We start from the raw sequence: 20,761 nt of genomic DNA on the forward strand, positions 1-20,761 counted from the left end.
GTCTTGTGTTGCTATGATAGAATGCCGAAAGCTGCATCATTTATAAAGAAGAAAAGTTTATTTCTTAATGGTTCTAGAGGCTGTGAAGTCTACTGAATGGTTAGAACCTGCCCAGTAGCTCTTTGTTATATTATCCCATGACAGAAGGTCAGTGAGTAGATGGTCTTTTCAATGGTGACGATCCCACTCATGTACCCTAGTGACTCCTTAAAGGGCTCATGTTTCACCCTGGGTTCATGGAACATTCAAGCCACACAAAATGTGCCATCATTCCATTTAACAGGTTAAGAAACTGAGGTGCAAAGAGACAAAGCAACTTGCTCACAGTCCCAAGGCAAGTAAGGGACCAATCGTTTCTCAGAGCTAAGCCCTGGGCTGCAGAGTACAGCAGTCAGTAGCTCTGCTATCTTCTGGAGCCAGGGTATATTCACTGCATGTTGGATGAAGTGGGCTGTATATCACTTCCGCTTCGCTTTGAGTTGTTTCCTTAGTTGGTCCTAAAAATATTAATATGTTTTGTTTTTAATTGTCTCACTTCCCCAATCTAAGCATTTCTTGAAATGTTGGAGGGATAAGGACATACTCCCCAGAGAAGTCTGAGGTAACTTTTCTGCTCTTCTGTGATAGCCTAAGGACAGCCCAGTTCCCTGCATGCTTCAGTGTTAACAGGAAGGGAGTGATAGAGAAAAGAATGGGGGGCTGGTTCAAGGCAACATCCAAGAGCAAGAATCACAAAGATGACCAAGTTACAGTGGAGCAGAATCAGAAGTCCATAAGCAGAGTGGCCAATGATTCTAGCTGTGTCTGGAAAAGGTTGCGTTTGCTTTATTCTCGATATGGGATGGAAGCAGGGACAGCAACTTGTCACTAGCACTCTGGTCCTGCTGAGTCATGAGGAGTACCTCAGTTGATCAACGGAATGGAAACAAATGGACAGATTGACAGATTGCAGACAACTTGGCCCTTTTGGTTAGATGAGGATCCGTGATGAAAGGAGATGAAGTCTCTTCAGAATATTTACACAGACAAGAAGATGATATTAGTACCATGTGACCATGGTGGACAAAATGGAAATGGGCCTTAACCTCCCTGCAGCATAAAATCTTAAAAAGAAAACAATAATTAGAAAGAAAGCTCCTATTCTCTGTCAAAGTCTAGAGAAGGAAGTTTGCTCATAATCCTTCAAATCCTTGTAGGAAAATGACCTTATATAGTGCAGTGGATAAAAAGAATAAACTAGGAACCAATGTGGAAAATAGAAAGTAAATAAGAAAGTAGGTCTCTTTAGAGATAGGAAAATATGCAATAGGATCTTTACCACAGAAATCTGAGGAAGCAATGAATTTCCTTAAACATGAGCTCAAAATGTCAGACTCTGGGGCTCTGTGTGAGTTAGCCTAGGCTCCTCGAGTTAGCGTAGGCACTGTGTGAGTTAGCCTAGGCACTGAGGTTAGTTGAGGCCCTGTGTTAGCCTAGACAAAGACAATGTGTGTTAGCATAAGCACTTTGTGAGTTAGCCTAGGCACTAGGGGTGAGTCGAAGCTGTGTGAGTTAGCCTACAGGTGGCTACTGGTAGCTTCAATAATCAAACTCTGTAACCACATCAGGTGAGCTAGGTCAAGAGGGAATGAGGTCAGGAAAGCTGTGAAAATCCACCCAGACCAACCTTTTCAAAAACTAAAAAGGAAGAAAAGAAATTAGCAATCAGCTTAGAAAGACAGTTTTGAGAAGGTTTCTCTAAGAGAAGGCAAAGTGTAACCTCTTAGTGGACTAAGGTAGAGAAAGGATCTGTAGGCAGAGATTAAAGACACAGCAAGGGAAGCACACTGCTGGTGGGCATGGTGGGAGAAAGCCAGAAAAGGGACAGCAGAGGTGAGCAGAACTCAGGAGGAGACAGCAAGCAGGCTGCAGCTAGAGCAAAGAGTGAGATGTGGGGCCAGGCAGGGAGAGTGGCGAGGTGGCCAGGTGGCATTTTCAAGTACTGAATAAGGTCAGGGGGCATCTCAGACAACAAAAAATTGCATCTGAGCCTTTCCATCACTGCCACCTTACCATAACCACTGTCCTGCCACACTGCCACTGCCACCGCCACTGCCACCATCACCTCTCAGAGAGACCTGTACACCAACAAAGCCTCCCAAAATTTGCCGTTTGCACAAATCCAACACACAAACACTATTTGCAAAGTCATACCCACATTTATTTCGAGTAACCGATTGAAAGTATGAGGTGATTCTTATTTTCCTTTTACCCTCCGACACAGAAAGTTTCAGTAACCTGGTTGGAGAGACATCACATCAATTGCCTTCATACAATCCCATTTACTCTGAAGCAAATCAAAGCAGGAAATCATTTTAATTGCTTCTCTTCTAAGGATGTGTTTTTGTGGCAGGCAACTCATAAGAGGGAGAGCAAGAGAAGCAGTGGTGTTTATTGAATACCTACTATGTTCCAAGCACCTTAGATCTAGCACATGATGCTTTTTTATTATAGAATTCTAATCCTACAAAGTCAGCCTTACCACCTTGTTCTGGATGAAACTGGGCTGAGATTCAACATGGTCTCCTAAGTGACTCCTCTTCGGTATTACTCCCTAGGTTGTTCACATAGAGAGGCTAGCTTGAGAGTCTCTTAAGTAGCCCTGACACCATAAATGCTCTGGGCACAAGGCTGACTACAGCGTCCATTCCCCAGGATTGATTTTCAGAAGGGTCTTGGTGTTTCATCATTCACACATAGCATCTGAAGCAGACATGATCTCAGATGTTCTTCTTGTAAAGTCTTACAGCTCTCTGGCCCTGAGCCCCTGCTGAGGGAGTAGGCCTAAGTGGCCTGATGTCATCCCTTGGTCCATTAATCATAGCTCAATGGATGTCCCAGGGTGGCCAGTTAGCTAGCATGAAACAAAATGCCAGATAAAACACAGGTAGTATATACAACTCTAATGGACTCTTTAACAAAAGCCACAGGCTTGGATCTAGTATATAGTCAAAGGCATGAGAACAGGCGGTACAAACAGGGACAGGGAAATAAAACTCCACAAAGCAGAGAATGAACAGAAACAGAGAAATACATACGAACTGGAGAAAAGAAAGAGTCTCCATTCCTGCCTTCTGCCTCTTCAGGCTACCTGAACTTCATCAGAGATTTTCCTTGTCAGGCATACTATCATTACAGTGTAGCCTTAAACGAGTCTGACTGTTTGAAAAGGTATCTGGCTGTCTACAAGTATCGCTGACTAATCACTTATCCAACACAAAACAATGTTTAAACAGTAAAGCAGCAGTTAACACCCAGCACTGTGCACTTCAAGTCCTGTGTTTCCTTGAGTCATTTGGTTCACATGCTAAGCTGTTAACTTCTCATTTCACCAAAAAAGAAATCATGGTGCCGAGAAGCTAGCCTGTGAGTGCCTTCAAACCCCATTGTCAATGCAGTCCCTAGCACATGACACCCTGCCTTCACCCCCATACAAACTCTATTTTGCCTGTGTTTCAACTCTGAGTTTACTCAGGTCCTAGATCCAAGAGGGTTTTCTAACCAGTTTAATTGGTGGGTTGGGAATACTTCATTCCCTTTTCAACTGTGGAAACAAGTTGAAAATAGCTACAGAAAACAAAATTTATTCCTGAACCAGAAATTAAAACTTAATAATGTGCAAGCAAACTGCATTGAGCTTTTATCACATTTTGCCCTTGCTGAACATTTTTGGCTCCAGCAGCTGCTCCGTGAAATATAACTGTCACTACAGTGAATATATAAGCAACTATTGCTGTAATACAGCTGCCCTCATAACAGCATTAGAGTAAAGCCTTTAGTGGAGCCACAGCCCGGAAGAGAGCTGCATTCTTATTGCCACCGCCAGCCATCATTCCAGTTCATGAAGAATGGCAGCTGAGCTTCATGCTACACAGCTTCTGTCCTTCCCTTCTAGCAGGCTCTAGCCCAGGAACGTTTTCTCACCCTAACTTTGCTCTCATTCCTCTGGGGAAAATTGCTACCTCTCTATGTCATCCTGTGTATTAGGCAGGGCTCTCTAGAGAGGTGGTTCTCAACCTGTGGGTGGCAATCCCTTTGCAGATCTCTATCTCCAAAGAATATTTATACTGTGATTCACAACAGCAGCAAAATTACAGTGGTGAGGTCACAATGCAGTAGTTTTATGGTTGGGGGTCACCCTAACATGAGGGCCTGTATTAAAGGGTCCCAGCATGAGTAGGGCTGAGAACCACTTCACTAGAGGAACAGATCTGAGAGAATGAGTATATACTACAAAGGAGGATTAGGTTGTGTAGGGTTAGATTTGTTCAAAACCTACTTTTATTAAGGGTTCTTAAATGCTTCGACCCGCCTTCTAGCCTACCCTCCAAAGGTAGGGGAGAGAAAATGATAAATAGGACAAGAGGGTGTGGACTTATTTAGAAGTCATTTTTCAGAGATTCCAATCTCTGTTGTCAGGATACCAGAAGTCCAGTCCAGTTGTGTCAAGATACCAAACATGGATCAGAAGTGGTGGCACGATTCAGCAGAAACCACCAGACTTCCACCAAATCTTCATGAATCAAGAGGAGAGTCCAGGACCAGGTGGGATGCCAGGAGAAGTTCTCTGCTCTGCCTCTCTCAATGAAATGAAGACCATCAAAGACTGGGAACCAATAAAGCATTGCAAGGCTAGCTATGCAAACGTGCTATCACTGTCCATTAAGTCCTATTTATACTCTATCCAAACATGGCGTGTCCTTCCATGAGTCTTGTCTGCATCAGCAAAACATCATGAGTCTACATTACATGACATATCCAGAAATTTCCACTTCAAGTTTGCCTTACATAACAGGGCCTGGGGAGTCCGATATCTGTCTGTATGATGGAGAAGCTGAGAAGCTAGTAGCTGCTCTGTTCAGCCAACTAGAGGCAGTCCCAATCTAGTGCTGAACTTCGGCAAGATTCCTGCTGCTCTGTCCTCATTGTTAGAATAACAACACTTGGTTCTGATGTCAGTAAATGATAGCAACAACAGCAACGTCAGAATAGATGAATTTACCAGCAAGAAGCAAAGGCAGGCAGCTAGGCAGCAGGGCTTTCCCTCAGACCTCTGTGCAGAAGGTGCCTCCTACTCTGCTCAAGGACCATCTCCCCCAGTTAATCCTTCCTGAAAACTCCCCTCACACACTGGCCCAGAGGCACACCTTTTTGTTGATTCCAGACCCAATGAAACTGACAAGCAAGATTAGCGATCAAGTCCTGCAGACCAACTAGAGCCTTCGCTCAGGATTTTGCACACTACAACCCGGAAAAAAAACAGCATTTAAGAATGGAAGACTAATACAAATTAAGAGTTCAAAATAGACCTTACTCCCTGTCACAGGGAAGAGAGAAGCCTTCAGGAGAGAAAGAAGCCATACTGAGAAAGATAAAAGCATACAGTCTTTCTGACAGAGGCTTCTAGCCCTGTCACCATCCTCCCAAATCCTCTCTTGAACTTCCTCTGCCAATAAACCTCATTTGTCTGATTTGATTGCTGCTTCTGTCATTTTCGTCTAAACGTTCTAATAGAGTCTTATTATTTATCTTCAGGGTCTTGACACTATTATGGTGTTTCTTCTTTTCCCATTGTCTTTGTTCTGACCAACATCTGTCTCCTTACTACCAAGACTAGCATTTCATCTTCATAACTTTTGCAAATGCCTTAGAATCAGACCCAACAAATGCACATGTGAGCCACACTCCCTGGACTCACAACAGAAACACCCAGCCCCTCTGATGATAGCCATTGAGGACTTTTTGATGCTGATGACCTGTCCTTTAAGAGGAATCTCTTATTTATGGATGAAAATTGGCACAAGTGGTCTGGGCGTGAACCAGTGTTAACATAGAAAAAACAGAAAATTATACTCGATGACCACAGACTTGGTTGAAACTGTGACATTGCTAACCATGTCAACAATTGGGATGTCAGAGAAAACAAAAAGGCGCTGACCAAGCTGTGGAAAGAGGAAGAAAACACTACAGCAGGAAGTGGTTAACAGGCTGCTGAAGATCCCATGCCTGTAGTCAGGGGTGTCAATGAAGTAGAGATAAGCTTTTGTCTCTGTTCTATGAATTTGCTTGGTAGTCTATATAATATTCCCGATGCTTCCACCACGGGCACTTACTAGAAAAGTCTGGCCAGTGCAATTGAAAGGGAAACGGCCCTAGACTTTCCGCCATCATGGGTGATAATTGGGGAAACCTTTTTGCTTCTTTGCAAACTTCATCTTATATTTCAAGAGAAGAACGTCCTCGTTGAAACACAGCACAGCAAGAGACATGCTTGGACTCTTTGTTTGTTTGTTTGTTTTTTATTTTATCTCTTGCTGCATTTTTGTTTGTTTGTTTTCCCCTCTAGGATTCTTTTCTAAGGTTTATTTTATTATTTTTTATATGTGTGCATGTATGTGCATGTGTGTGTGTATGTGTGTGTGTGTGCACATGTCTGTGTCTGTGCTGTGTCTGTGTGCCTGTGTCTCTGTACATACACACAAGTACCTTTAGAGGCCAGATGTTGAAACTCCCAGAGCTACAGTTATAGTCAATTGTGAGCAACCGATCATTGGTCCTAACAACCAAACTTGGGGCCTCTGCATAAACAGAAAGTGTTCTAATCCATTGAGCCATCTATCCAGTTTTCAGTCCCACCTTGGATCTCTTTTTAAAGGGAAAATCTCTCTGTCCCACTGGCCCTATTCAAAGCAAACTCAATGGTTCTTGTGTTTGAGGAACAGCAACAGCAGCAATAAGTCTGCAGAACATCAGGTGTGCCCGCCGACCAACCATCTCACTGCCATATGCGTTTGTTCCAAATGAACACCTCCACCTCCGCTCCACCCCAGACCTCCTGAAGCAGTACCTGATGCCCACATGCTTAACAAGTAGATCACAAGTGATGAAGCACTCATTAATGTATTTAGTAAAAGGAAAGATTCCCAGACAGGGCTTCCGAAGATTTCTATTTTTCAAGTCTGAAATGGGCTCAGGAATCTACAAGCTTACCATGCACATCTGACCTTTTTAATTAAGTGGGCTGCAGGATCACAACTTAAAATACCGAAGGGCGATTACGAACCACAGAGTTCCTTCAGTAGCTCTAACACTTTCTTATCTTCCCAAATGTTTGAGGCAGTAGGGAAAGGAAACAAAGGGAAAGACTATTTCTGCCTCTCATAGGATGGATGATGGTCAAAGAAAAACAGCCACCAACGTATCTGTCTCTCCACCCCTGGCATGTTCTGAGTGGAGCAGGATGGGAGACCAAGGAGCATGGAGCCAGAAGTGAAGGAAATGGTACAGAAAAGGGGCCATCTGATCATTGCCACACTTCCTCACCATAGCTGTGTCAAGGGGGATAGTTCTAACATGACAAATACCACACTGTATGAAAGAACCTTCGCATTTAACCAAGAGACTAGAAGATTCTACTAAGTGGAAAACACACGTTCTTTAATAGTGCTTGACTAGGAAGTCTGCATTACGATAATATTGGTTGTTCCTAGGTTGTTCCAGAGATGTTTTGAACTTTTCAAAATGAAGCTTAAGTTTATCTGGAAAAAGCAAGCAAGCAAACAAACAAAACTCGGCAAGCCTTGGGAGTCTGCAGAGGCAATCATCTAAGAGAGCTGTGCCTCAATCAAATACAAAGGCACAAAATCAAGGCAATAATTTAAACTTCTGTTCCTGATGCCTGTACAATGATATCCCAAGGAGCACAGATACACAGATACTAGGCATTTTTAAAGTAAATGCTAATGTATTGAATTAATATGTTTATTGTGTAAATAAGTGTTTAGAAATATTTAATAGTGTTGAACCATCAGAGTAACAATTAGCACCAAATAAAAAACTCTGCTAATATAAAACTAAACTTAAATGACATAAAATTGAAAAAAAATGACCAGTAAGAAGCAGGTAAATGTAATCTTTATCGAGTAAGAATGAAACGAGCCTCTCTAAATAGGAAGCAAAACCCAAGAGCCGCAAAGAAATTTCAAAATTTGAATACATTAAATCCCATTTATTTTGACAAAGATAACAATAGAAATTTTAACATTGGAAAAAACATATCACAGAACAAACTTAAATTGAATGAAAAAGAAAATACTACAAAAAAATTGAAAAAAAACATAGATAACCTAATCATTTATCTTAAAGCAACAATAAATGTATGAAAATACTTAACATTGCCCATAATTAAATACTAATGCAAAAGAACAAAATGGACACTTTTAGAAACTAGCAATACATTAAATATACTCATAATACTCAATTCCATGCATTGTTTGGCGATATTACAAATAACACAAAGATAACATAAAGCTTTTGGTTACTGATCCCTCAGTATAACTCAAGTGAGATAGCCCATGACCTCTGACCACTATACTACAGATATAAGTATTTATCCTCCAAACCTATTTCATTATTTATATAAGGTATTTGTAGCAACATCTTAGTGTCAAAAATCTAACTGCAACATTCAATAGAAAGCCAGTTAAATGATTTACCACCGTCTTAGTTAGGGTTTCTATTGGTTTCATGAAAACACCACTGGAGAGATGGCTCAGTGGTTAAGAGCACTGACTGCTCTTCCAGAGGCCCTGAGTTCAATTCCCAGCAACCACCTGGTGGCTCACAACCATCTGTAATGGGATCTGATGCCCTCTTCTAGTGAATCTGAAGAGAGCAACAAGTGTACTCAAATAAAATAATCTCTTAGAAAAAAGAAAAACCGAAAACACCATGACCATATAGCCAGTTGGAAAAAGAGAGAATTTATATAGATTACACTTTGACATCACTGCTCAACACCAAAGGAAGTCAGGACAGGAATTCAAGGAGGGCAGGAACCTGGAGGCAGGAACTGAAGCTGATACAGAGGCCATGGAGGGGTACTGCTTACTGGCTTTCCCTGACTTGCTCTACCTGCTTTTTATAGAACCCAGAACCACCAGTCTAGGAATGGCATCACTCACAATGGGTTGGGCCCTCCTTCATCGATCTCTAATTGAGAAAAATGCCTTACAGCTGGAACTCATGGAGGCATTTCCTCAACTGAGAGGCTCCTTCTTTTCTGCTGACTCTAGTTATGCCAAGATGACACACAAAACCAGAGGGTACACCACCCATATAATAAATGGTAGTATAACTTTGAGAAAGAACAGAGTAGATCCACATGTGGATGGATGGCATCCATTGTGGATGGATGGATGCTCTGTCTGGACAGAGGCAGCTAATTTCAGACCAGGATAGTCAGCATCCTTCTGTATGGAAATAAACCATGACATCAAAAAATGTCATGCCTCCGTTGATAGCCTACTCCCCTACTAATGAACCACATGATCTTCAGTGAGGTCCTTGACCTCTTTGTGCCTGTTTCTACAAACATTCAGTGAGAGTGACAAGAGCATATGCTATGTGGTTCTGTGAGAATTAAATCCTGTAGTCTATAAAACCCTACTCACTGCCCGATTCACAGTAAGGACACGATCCCACTCACAGCGTGTGTCTCTGGGCAGCAGAGCAGAGTCTAGAGCTCAGCTCAAACTCATTTTACACTTTTCCATGCCGTTTGATTTTCAGCTCAAGCACATTATTACTCCTTCAATAAAAAAATTTCTCAGTTTAAACGTAAAGAGTCATATCAAAGACTGATTTAAAAAGACTCTTCCCTGAGTATTTGTCATATTCTCTAAGTTAAATTCCCCTCTAGATAAATGCCTGGAGTCTTCCCTCAAATAATAAAACCAAACAGCAGCTCCCAGCATCGGTAAATCCTGCACCACCCATGCAGGCAGGAGGGTCGAATTTGCCTGCTGAAGGAAAACCTCAATGACGTGTCTTATTTGTTGTGATAATAAAACATTATTCACTCATTCTCTCAAGTGTGGAAGGCAGGCTGACCTCGGTACCGTTCTTTAGGAGGGAGAAGACGATAAACCAAATATCTAATCGTCAGAATCAAAATCTGATTTCTGGATCATCAGGAAAACTGGCCTCTTCTGCCGAATGATCCTCCTGCTGACCACATTTTCAGTCAATCAGAACATAATCCTATCATGGGCGGTGAAGGATCGTGCGGGCTGCATTTCCTTTCATAGCTGGTCTGAACGCGATTACTGCTTGCCTCACACAGCCGTACCACCAAGTCAATAACGATTTCCTATCCTGACTTTCCGCGTTGTGCCAACTGGATAGAGGGATCTGAGTAATTCCAGGTTGCTACACTAAATCCAGCTCCACAGAGAGTAGATTAGAATCTCTTCACAGTCGCTTGTTCAGGAAAAAAACAGTTGACCCACTCACCAGCCAGGTGGATGTTTCTCTTCATCTAAATACAAGAAAATTCACCACTGCTAACTGTACTTAGAGACAGCCTTCTAAAACTGAGCCTCCAAGTCTCCACTACCACTCAAGGCGTGGATGCTGAGCGAATCACGATCCCACACACTCTCCTTGGCCTAGTCCCACGTTTTGTTAAGATACACGGCACAGTTTCACTTGGCAACCCCAGAATTCCTGGACAAAGTAACCATGAGCTCACCAGGGACTTATGGGGAAAATCAAATAAACTTCAACTATCAAAATATTGTTCCAACCTCAAGCTTTAGCCCAGTCCTTGAAAGACTGTACCTGTTACTTTCCCCAAAGCTTTGGGGCTCTGGGGAATGAAGAAAAGAGTCAACGTTGCCGAGAATGGTTTCTTTTTAAGATTGAGCCCTTATCATGGGAAGTAAAAATGATCTTAAGCACTTCTAGAATGAGAGGATGTGTAGACACTTGAGAAATAAAGAATCGCTTTCTTTTGTTTGCTCGTTTGCTGGCTTTTTGACTTGGGTTTGGGGAGGCGGGGTATTCTTTGTTTGTTGTTCAAGATAGGGTTTCTCTGGCTGTTCCAGAACTCACTCTCTAGATCAGCCTCCATCCCAGAGATCCACCAGGCTCTGTCTCCCCTAATTGCTTTCTTATCCAGTAAAAAAATATATATACCTCAGAAGAACAGACAGCACAGATATTTCAGATGCTTTTTATTTTCCGTTACTTTAACAAAGCACTTATTTCTAGGAAGTTGACTTAGTCCGTGACTCTGGAAGGCTGGGAAGTCCATGAGGGCCATGCTGGTAAGGGCTTGGGCCTCTCCAAGTCATAGCAGAGAGCTGAGGGCAAGTGTGAAGGCTGGCTCACTTTAAAACAACTTGCTCTGTACTAACAGATCCAGCTCTAAAAGAACAGAAACTCACTGTGAAAGGTAAAAATCTCTCTTTGGGGCTCCACCTCCCCACACAGCCATGGTGACAAATCAAACCACCATATAAGCATAGGAAATATTCAGGCCGTCGCAGGTGCTGCCTCAAGAACTCCTTGTCTTCCTTGATAAATAACTCAGAAGGAAAAAACTGCAAAACTTCCATATGAAATCCTTATCGTCTCATGGTTGCCATCATCATCGTCATCATCAATAGCCTCTCACTGACTCCAAGATTCTGGCCAGCCATTGCCCTCACATCACATTCAAACAGCTAGAAAATTGGCACTAACCACCCTCTCCCTTTCTTCTTCATCTCGCACTCTCTAATCTGACTTTTGTTCCTTCCGCATACTTGGTAACTACTCAGGTCAAAGTCACCAGTGAACTCCCTGCTATCAAATGCTGCGCTCACTTCTCTGGCTTCCTTCAATTCAAATCTTTGTTTTCATGTTGCATGTGTATGTGTACATGTTCACATGCATGCAGGGTGCATGTGCACAGGGGTACATTTGTGTGTGTCGCATGTGTATTTAAACTTAAAGCAGAACAGTCTACCCCATTGTTTCAGTTATCTGCAGCCAACCATGATCTGAAAATATTAGGAAAAGCTGTGCTGGTGGTGCCTGCCTTTAATCCCAGCACTTGGGAGATGGATCTCTGTGAGTTTGAGGTCAGCCCGGTCTACAGAGCAAGTTCCAGGACAACCAGGGCTGCATGGAGAAACCCTGTCTAGGATAAATGAATGAATGCCAGAAATAAACCTTAACATTTCAACTGAGCATCATTCTAAATGGTATAAGAAAATCTCCTGCTTCTCATCCCCTTCCCTCCCAGGTTGTCAATCACCCATGTGTCCTCCCAGGATGTCAATCATCCATGTCTAGTGCAGCCATGCTGTGTATGCTCCTTGCCCAATAGTCGTTTAGCTTCCATCTCGGTTATCAGCTCAACTGTAACAGTGCTTGTTCAAATAATCCTCTTTTACTTAATAGTTATCTCACAGAGTAGGAGTAGCATGGTAGTTATCAGTTTGACAGCTTCTAGACTCAGCCGGGAAATGAACTTCTTGCCACGGCTCCTTCCTTCCTACCTTAGGCTGCCATTGCTGGGTGTTTTAGCACAGCAGTCAGGGAGGGAGAATGTCTGGACACTGCTATTCTGGAAAGAAGTATATGCCTGAAATGGGAACTCTGCTAACCCTAGACTTTAAGAAGGCACAAGTACAACGCCCTGTTCTCCCATCCTGTGTATGACTGACACTTACATTGAAAGTTTTATCAGTGCTCCTGTCTGTAACATAACAGAGTCCTAGGGTCACCAAACAGAAATGCCAAAGTGACATCCAAACCTCCCAAGGCCTATTCCAATTCCAAGGATTTGCAAAGAGGGTCTGTGAGCAGGCATTTGGAGAGTGGAGTCGAGGAACTCTATAGTTAATGTTGTCCCATGCTCCCTAAAACCATAGAGCCAACCTTGCAGCTGACACCCTGTCAAAGGTGTTAGTTTCAACCGGACTGTTGAGAGGTACAGGCTTCAGGTATGTCTTGAGTGTTTCTGGTGCAAGGCCAGAAGACTGATATCTTTCTGGGAAAGCTGGACACAGACGTCATGTTGTTGCTGTGGTATAGAGGCCCCGGATGAGTAACAGGATACCTATCAACAGAAGGGCATGAGTACTCCCCAAGGGAGCTACTCTAGGTAATTCCTGGGGTTGGTTACCTGGGAGATTGAGCAATACCAATACACAAACAAAAAATCATCAGCTCCAAGAAACCAAGAAAAAGAATCCTTGGTGCACCAAGAAATAAATAGACATATGCAGATACTCATAAAAAGAAATGCAAAGATTTGTTGATGTTATTATTACATATCCAGCATCTGGTTTCCAAAGGACCTATGTATTGGGTTCAGTACTTGGGAACAGGCTTCAAAGACCTGCTAAGCCTACAAAGTTCAAAACAGTCTTGTGTGAAGCTCATTTAAGTAAAAACTATTCTTAATTTTTTCTACCTATAAACTGTGGACATGAAGAGCCAGAGCTGTGCCTGGCACATTGGGAAAGAGAAGGCAGCTAGAGAAAGTACATTGGAACAGCCTTTCTTGTCTGAGCTTCTGCAGACTTTGAAATGGCTGGGGATGGAGACAGAAAAATGCTCCAGGAAGGCCAAGACCAACGTGGTTTCTTGTTCCCCATGGACCATATTCACGAACACTAAATATCAAGAAAAACTAGACACGGATATTTTAGGCAAGAAGACAACTTCAGCTTGGCCATCTGGGAATGCCTTGCTAAATAGATACCTGAATTTACAGGAAATGCCCTGAAAGACTTACAGGTGAAATTGTTATGAACCTTGCTTTCCATGTAGATGAAGAAATGGACCCTCATAGTGAATACAGTCACTGTTGATGGTCACACACCCCCACCCAACACCAACTTCTGACTGAGAAGAAAGAAACAAGAAAGCTGTTCTATGGATGATTGGGCTCCTTGTTATTTTAGCATTCTGAGAACTCTTAACAACTATCCAGTGTTAATGAGTTCAGTGAAAAATATAATTTCTCATCTTTTGTAATTCTATGTTAGCAAGTTGGTAGCATAAAATGCTTTGCAACCAATCAAATTTCTACATCCAAGTCTTATCTGTATTTAAGTGTTAACTGCACTTTCGAAGAAGCTATTGAGTCTGAAGTAATGAGTTTTGACTAGGTTGACTGTTGGTTGGTTTTTTTTTTAATTTCTTGACATTTAGGAACTGAAGGGATGATTTAGTGACAATAAGAATTTGCTGCTCTTCTAAACAACCCAGGTTTGGTTCCCAGCTCACACGTGGCAGCTGACAGTGGTCCATGCCTCCAATGCACTTTTCTGGCCTCTGTCAACATTAGGCTTACACATTATGCACAAATATACATGCAGGCAAAACACTGCTTGACTTCTAGCTGAAATGCAAAAGTTACAGTAACAAACAGTTGGTTTTGTACATATCCATAAAGGCAGGAAGGAAGGAAGAAAAGGAGAGGAGAGGAAGGGGAGAAGGAAGAGAAAGAAAGGAAAAGAAGAGAAGAGAAGAGAAGAGAAGAGAAGAGAAGAGAAGAGAAGAGAAGAGAAGAGGCAAAGAAAAAGGTCTAGGGAAAATACTAGTGTTTTCATTATCTGTCAAAAAAGGGGAACAAATTTACCTTACACGATAAAGGAGTAAAGGGGTGCAAATAGAGAACCTTGATGGGAGTTGCTTTTTACACTCAGAAGTCACACTGTTTCAAGGCACTGCTAAAGCCAGCACAGGGTCTGCTACAAAAGCTGTCCCACATGCTTTTGATTCATGTAAACAAAGTAATATCAAAATACCATCTAATGTTAGATACGGTATTTAACATGTACCACTTTTCACACATTTTACGCTTCATTTAATGTTTCAATGACTCAGAGGTGTAAGAACTGTCATTCTCTTTGCTTTATAAATTGCTTTATAGAAATGGCTCAGATTCAAAATCTACTCGTTGAACTGAGATACTAGACACTGAGTGTCCAGAAAGAACCAAATACAGTTAGGAAGGAAGAAAGTCAAAGTTCATGCTCTGTCAACCAGGCTCTGAAAAAGAACCCTTTTCTCTATGGTTCTGACCCTATCAAATTAGTAAGCGATTATTGAATATCTAATATATACCTATACAGGTAAGCTAGATACCTAATCTTACTGCCCTACTGCCCTCAGCTCTAAGAGTCTACACTACAGAAGAAAAATAATAAGAATAAACATATAAATAGACACCAGACTCATGAAAGGAGAAAGTACAAACAAGGACACTTTGAAGTAGGGAGTTGAGGACGATCTCTCTGAGGAGGTGACATTCAAGCAGACTTTAGGTGTAAAAAGGGGCAATCCAGACACAGCAAGGGGATTTTAAAAGTCAAGAACAATATCAGTCATGTCACTGATCTTATAAAATGTGTTTTAGATGGAAAGAGGATTTACAGAGGTGAAAATGTATGGTCCTTTATGTCCTACATGTCATGAAAAATGTCAACACTTAAGTACCTGGCAAAATGAACCTCTAGTCACACACATTGCTTCCTGGAGCAGAGGTAAGGATGTAGGTGTTCCTTGCTCCTAAGGATTTAGTAAGTCCCCCTAGGACAACTCAAGAAAGTCTTTGTATTTTTACGGGAGGTATGTGGCTCAGGGATGACTCACTCTCCTATTCATTTGAGACCTAAGTAAGTATAATTTGACTTGATGGCAAAAGGAGAGGAAGAAAGACGATTAAACTACATTTAAAAAGAGAAGGACAAAGACCAGATAGAAAGTCAGATAGGACAAGGACTAACATAGAAAGACACTTGCCACCAAGCCAGACCACAAGAGTTCCATCCCTGATACTCACATAACAGAAAAAAAGAACTGATTCATACAAGTTGTCTCTGACACACGCACACACACACACACACACACACATACACACACACACACACACACACACACACACACACACACACACAAACACCACTCCTGTGCACACAGAGAAATGCAACTTAGAATAATATTTTTATATGAAAGACAACACCATGGAAACAAATGGAGTGTTTGGAAAAAATGGTTCTCATTTAAACCTTAAATTTTCCTGTCTCTAGAAATTAATACATTTTTTGGAATTAGAGTGAGGGGGAGGTGAGGGGAAAGAAAGGATCAAAAGGATGGGAGAAGTGGAGAGGGGGAAGAAAGAAATAAAATATGAAGGAAAGCTTATAAATATTTTTGAATTTTTGGAAAAATACATAAATATGTACGCCTAACACTTACACATGAGCAGCTCTCCCATACCAGACTTTGTGTCCAAGTTCAACCTAAATCAAAGTTTTCTGTGGATCTGAAGCCAGAAGTAGGAGAACAGAGCAGATTTCCTAGAAGTATAGTCCAGAGTAATTTGTATTTTAAAACTAGGGTTGTAGAATGAGATCCCCATGTGAATAGAGGCTCTCTAAAGAGCCACATGATAGAGATATAACAAGGTCACACTCTGTCCAAAAAACTAATAACTTAAGGATGGGTTTTAAAATTAGTAACAGGAGTGTTTACATGTGTTCTCTCATTGCATTCTGTCTCCTTAGGTGACTTTTCTGTGGATATGTATGGAAAAGATCACCATTAGGCAAAAGGTTAAGTATCCTGTCTTAGTTGGGTTATCATTGCAGTGATGAAACACTATGACCAAAAATATCTTAGGATGCCAAGGGCCAGCTTTGGCTTGGATAGGGGTTCCTGAGAGAAGGGGTATCTGGAGGCAGTGAAACAAATGACTTGAAGTCAAATCATGGTACAAGCTGACAGCCTATGTTCTGCTTGAGACAGCTTTGTAGATTGCTTTGACTCGGTCTCTGTTTCTGTCTCTCTGTCTGTCTCTGTCTCTCTCCCTCTCTCTCTCCTGTTCTAGACAGCTTTTTAAACTGCTCTCTGTGTTCTGCTCTACTCGAGACAGCTCTTGCTATTCTAAAACCTCTCTGGATAGTCCATCTCTTACAGATCAAAAAACTCAGATTTTTATTTACATATCAATTCAGCCATTATCCCAGATTCCCTTTTGATTATTCCATGAATCAGCATCCCATGACCCTAGTCCCTTGATTTTTAAAGACACAACAAGCATAAGTAAAGACAATGAGGTATATCGATGGGACCTCACCCTGAAATTACCATTCTGACATGCCTGGACATAAATTCGACCTGTCTCAGGATGACCTTAAACTCAGGAATAAATAAGCATAAAAAACACTCAGCTGGGTGGGACCTTGCCTTGCAATCACCACTCCCTAAATCTCTTTATCTCCTTCCTTAATATCTTTCTACAAGCTGGCTCATACTGTAGCTGCCTCTGTTTCTTTAGATTTGTGAAGGTACTTAAACAATTCATATTGCCTCCTTGTATTTTGCATGGTTGAGAAATTAAATATTTGTGAATTCATTTTTTTCAGGGTTCATTCCCACAGCCTTAAGGGCTGTTCTGAAGATCACAGTGTTCTGCTGAGACATGTACATACCCTTGCCTCCTGGACTTGGGCTGTCTCTGATTATCATGAAATCATTAACCTTAGCAGAGAAGACATTCCTCAAAGGAAGAATGTGAAAATATGTACACTGTTATACAAACAAGCCTTATGTCCACAGCAACCATTAGCACTGTGGAGGCCCATGACCTCTGGCTCTGTTCCAGGGGCAGGAAACCATGCCATATTGTCCCTTGCATGGCCAAGCTAAACTCAACATTAGGGAGAAAAGGGTTTATTTATCTTCTAATTCCACAAAACTGTTCATCATCAAAGGAAGTCGGGGCAGAAACCTGGTAAGGCAAGAACGTATACAGAGGCCATGGAGGGATGCTGCTTACTGGCTTGCTCTTCATAGCTTGCTCAGCCCTCTTTCTTTTTTTTTTTTTTTTCATATTTTCCTGTTACTTTTTATTGTTTTACTTTTTTAATGTTTTGTGTTTTATATTGTCCTTTTTATTCTTTCTGTAATTCAGACTTTAAATAATTTTTATATTTATTATTCAGTCAAGAATATTTCCGTTTCATTCAACTACTCAACAAACTTTTATTTATATTGTAGCAGGAATTCAACTACACAGTTTTTATAAAGTATACACACAAATAAATAGTCCTAGGACTTTTCAAAACTTTCCAGGAAGTGCTTTGAGTGGTGAAATTAGTTTCCCAAGACCAAGAGTTTTCTCTCGGTCAGGAGACTATCTTTGCACTGTGCTATACAGAATGAGGTTCCATTTGTCAACTGTTGCCTTTATTTCCTGAGCAGTAGAGTTGTATGCAGAAAGTCCTTTCTGTGCCTGTATCATCAAAAGTGTCTTTTCTCCTAACAGTTGAGAATCTCAAGTCTTTCGTTAAGGTGTATGTTCATTTGTAGTTGATATTTGATGTGAAATAAGGATCTAATTTCATTCTTTTTTTTCTTTTTTTTTAATTTATTTAATACGTAATAATAATTCTTTAGTTTCCGCGCAAACATCCCCCTCCCCCCTCCCCTTCCTTATGGGTGTTCCCCTCCCAACCCTCCCCCCATTGCCGCCCTCCCCCAACAGTCTAGTTCACTGGGGGTTCAGTCTTAGCAGGACCCAGGGCTTCCCCTTCCACTGGTGCTCTTACTAGGATATTCATTGCTACCTATGAGGTCAGAGTCCAGGGTCAGTCCACGCATAGTCTTTAGGTAGTGGCTTAGTCCCTGGAAGCTCTGGTTGCTTGGCATTGTTGTACTTTTGGGGTCTCGAGCCCCTTCAAGCTCTTCCAGTTCTTTCTCTGATTCCTTCAACGGGGGTCCTTTTCTCAGTTTAGTGGTTTGCTGCTGGCATTCGCCTCTGTATTTGCTGTATTCTGGCTATATCTCTCAGGAGAGATCTACATCTGGCTCCTGTCGGTCTGCACTTCTTTGCTTCATCAATCTTGTCTAATTGGGTGGCTGTATATGTATGGGCCACATGTGGGGCAGGCTCTGAATGGGAGTTCCTTCAGTCTCTGTTTTAATCTTTGCCTCTCTCTTCCCTGCCAAGGGTATTCTTGTTCCCCTTTTAGAGAAGGAGTGAAGCATTCACATTTTGATCATCCGTCTTGAGTTTCATTTGTTCTAGGCATCTAGGGTAATTCAAGCATTTGGGCTAATAGCCACTTATCAGTGAGTGCATACCATGTATGTCTTTCTGTGTTTGGGTTAGCTCACTCAGGATGATATTTTCCAGTTCCAACCATTTGCCTACGAATTTCATAAAGCCGTTGTTTTTGATAGCTGAGTAATATTCCATTGTGTAGATGTACCATATTTTCTGTATCCATTCCTCTGTTGAAGGGCATCTGGGTTCTTTCCAGCTTCTGGCTATTATAAATAAGGCTGCAATGAACATAGTGGAGCATGTGTCTTTTTTATATGTTGGGGCATCTTTTGGGTATATGCCCAAGAGAGGTATAGCTGGATCCTCAGGCACTTCAATGTCCAATTTTCTGAGGAACCTCCAGACTGATTTCCAGAATGGTTGTACGAGTCTGCAATCCCACCAACAATGGAGGAGTGTTCCTCTTTCTCCGCATCCTCGCCAGCATCTGCTGTCACCTGAGTTTTTGATCTTAGCCATTCTCACTGGTGTGAGGTGAAATCTCAGGGTTGTTTTGATTTGCATTTCCCTTATGACTAAAGATGTTGAACATTTCTTTAGGTGTTTCTCAGCCATTCGGCATTCCTCAGCTGTGAATTCTTTGTTTAGCTCTGAACCCCATTTTTTAATAGGGTTATTTGTCTCCCTGCGGTCTAACTTCTTGAGTTCTTTGTATATTTTGGATATAAGGCCTCTATCTTTTGTAGGATTGGTAAAGATCTTTTCCCAATCTGTTGGTTGCCGATTTGTCCTAACCACGGTGTCCTTTGCCTTACAGAAGCTTTGCAGTTTTATGAGATCCCATTTGTCGATTCTTGATCTTAGAGCATAAGCCATTGGTGTTTTGTTCAGGAAATTTTTCCCAATGCCCATGTGTTCCAGATGCTTCCCTAGTTTTTCTTCTATTAGTTTGAGTGTGTCTGGTTTGATGTGGAGGTCCTTGATCCACTTGGACTTAAGCTTTGTACAGGGTGATAAGCATGGATCAATCTGCATTCTTCTACATGTTGCCCTCCAGTTGAACCAGCACCATTTGCTGAAAATGCTATCTTTTTTCCATTGGATGGTTTTGGCTCCTTTGTCAAAAATCAAGTGACCATAGGTGTGTGGGTTCATTTCTCTGGGTCTTCAATTCTATTCCATTGGTCTATCTGTCTGTCTCTGTACCAATACCATGCAGTTTTTATCACTATTGCTCTGTAATACTGCTTGAGTTCAGGGATAGTGATTCCCCCTGAAGTCCTTGTATTGTTGAGGATAGTTTTAGCTATCCTGGGTTTTTTGTTATTCCAGATGAATTTGCAAATTGTTCTGTCTAACTCTTTGAAGAATTGGATTGGTATTTTGATGGGGATTGCATTGAATCTGTAGATCGCTTTTGGTAAAATGGCCATTTTTACTATATTAATCCTGCCAATCCATGAGCATGGGAGATCTTTCCATCTTCTGAGGTCTTCTTCAGTTTCTTTCTTCAGTGTCTTGAAGTTCTTATTGTACCGATCTTTTACTTGCTTGGTTAAAGTCACACCGAGGTACTTTATATTGTTTGGGTCTATTATGAAGGTTGTCATTTCCCTAATTTCTTTCTCGGCTTGTTTCTCTTTTGTGTAGAGGAAGGCTACTGATTTATTTGAGTTAATTTTATACCCAGCCACTTTGCTGAAGTTGTTTATCAGCTTTAGTAGTTCTCTGGTGGACCTTTTGGGATCACTTAAATAAACTATCATATCATCTGCAAATAGTGATATTTTGACTTCTCCTTTTCCGATCTGTATCCCCTTGATCTCCTTTTGTTCTCTGATTGCTCTGGCTAGAACTTCAAGAACTACA

The sequence above is a fragment of the Rattus norvegicus genome, chromosome 2, assembly GCF_036323735.1.
Source record: "Rattus norvegicus strain BN/NHsdMcwi chromosome 2, GRCr8, whole genome shotgun sequence".
Classification (NCBI taxonomy): domain Eukaryota; kingdom Metazoa; phylum Chordata; class Mammalia; order Rodentia; family Muridae; genus Rattus; species Rattus norvegicus.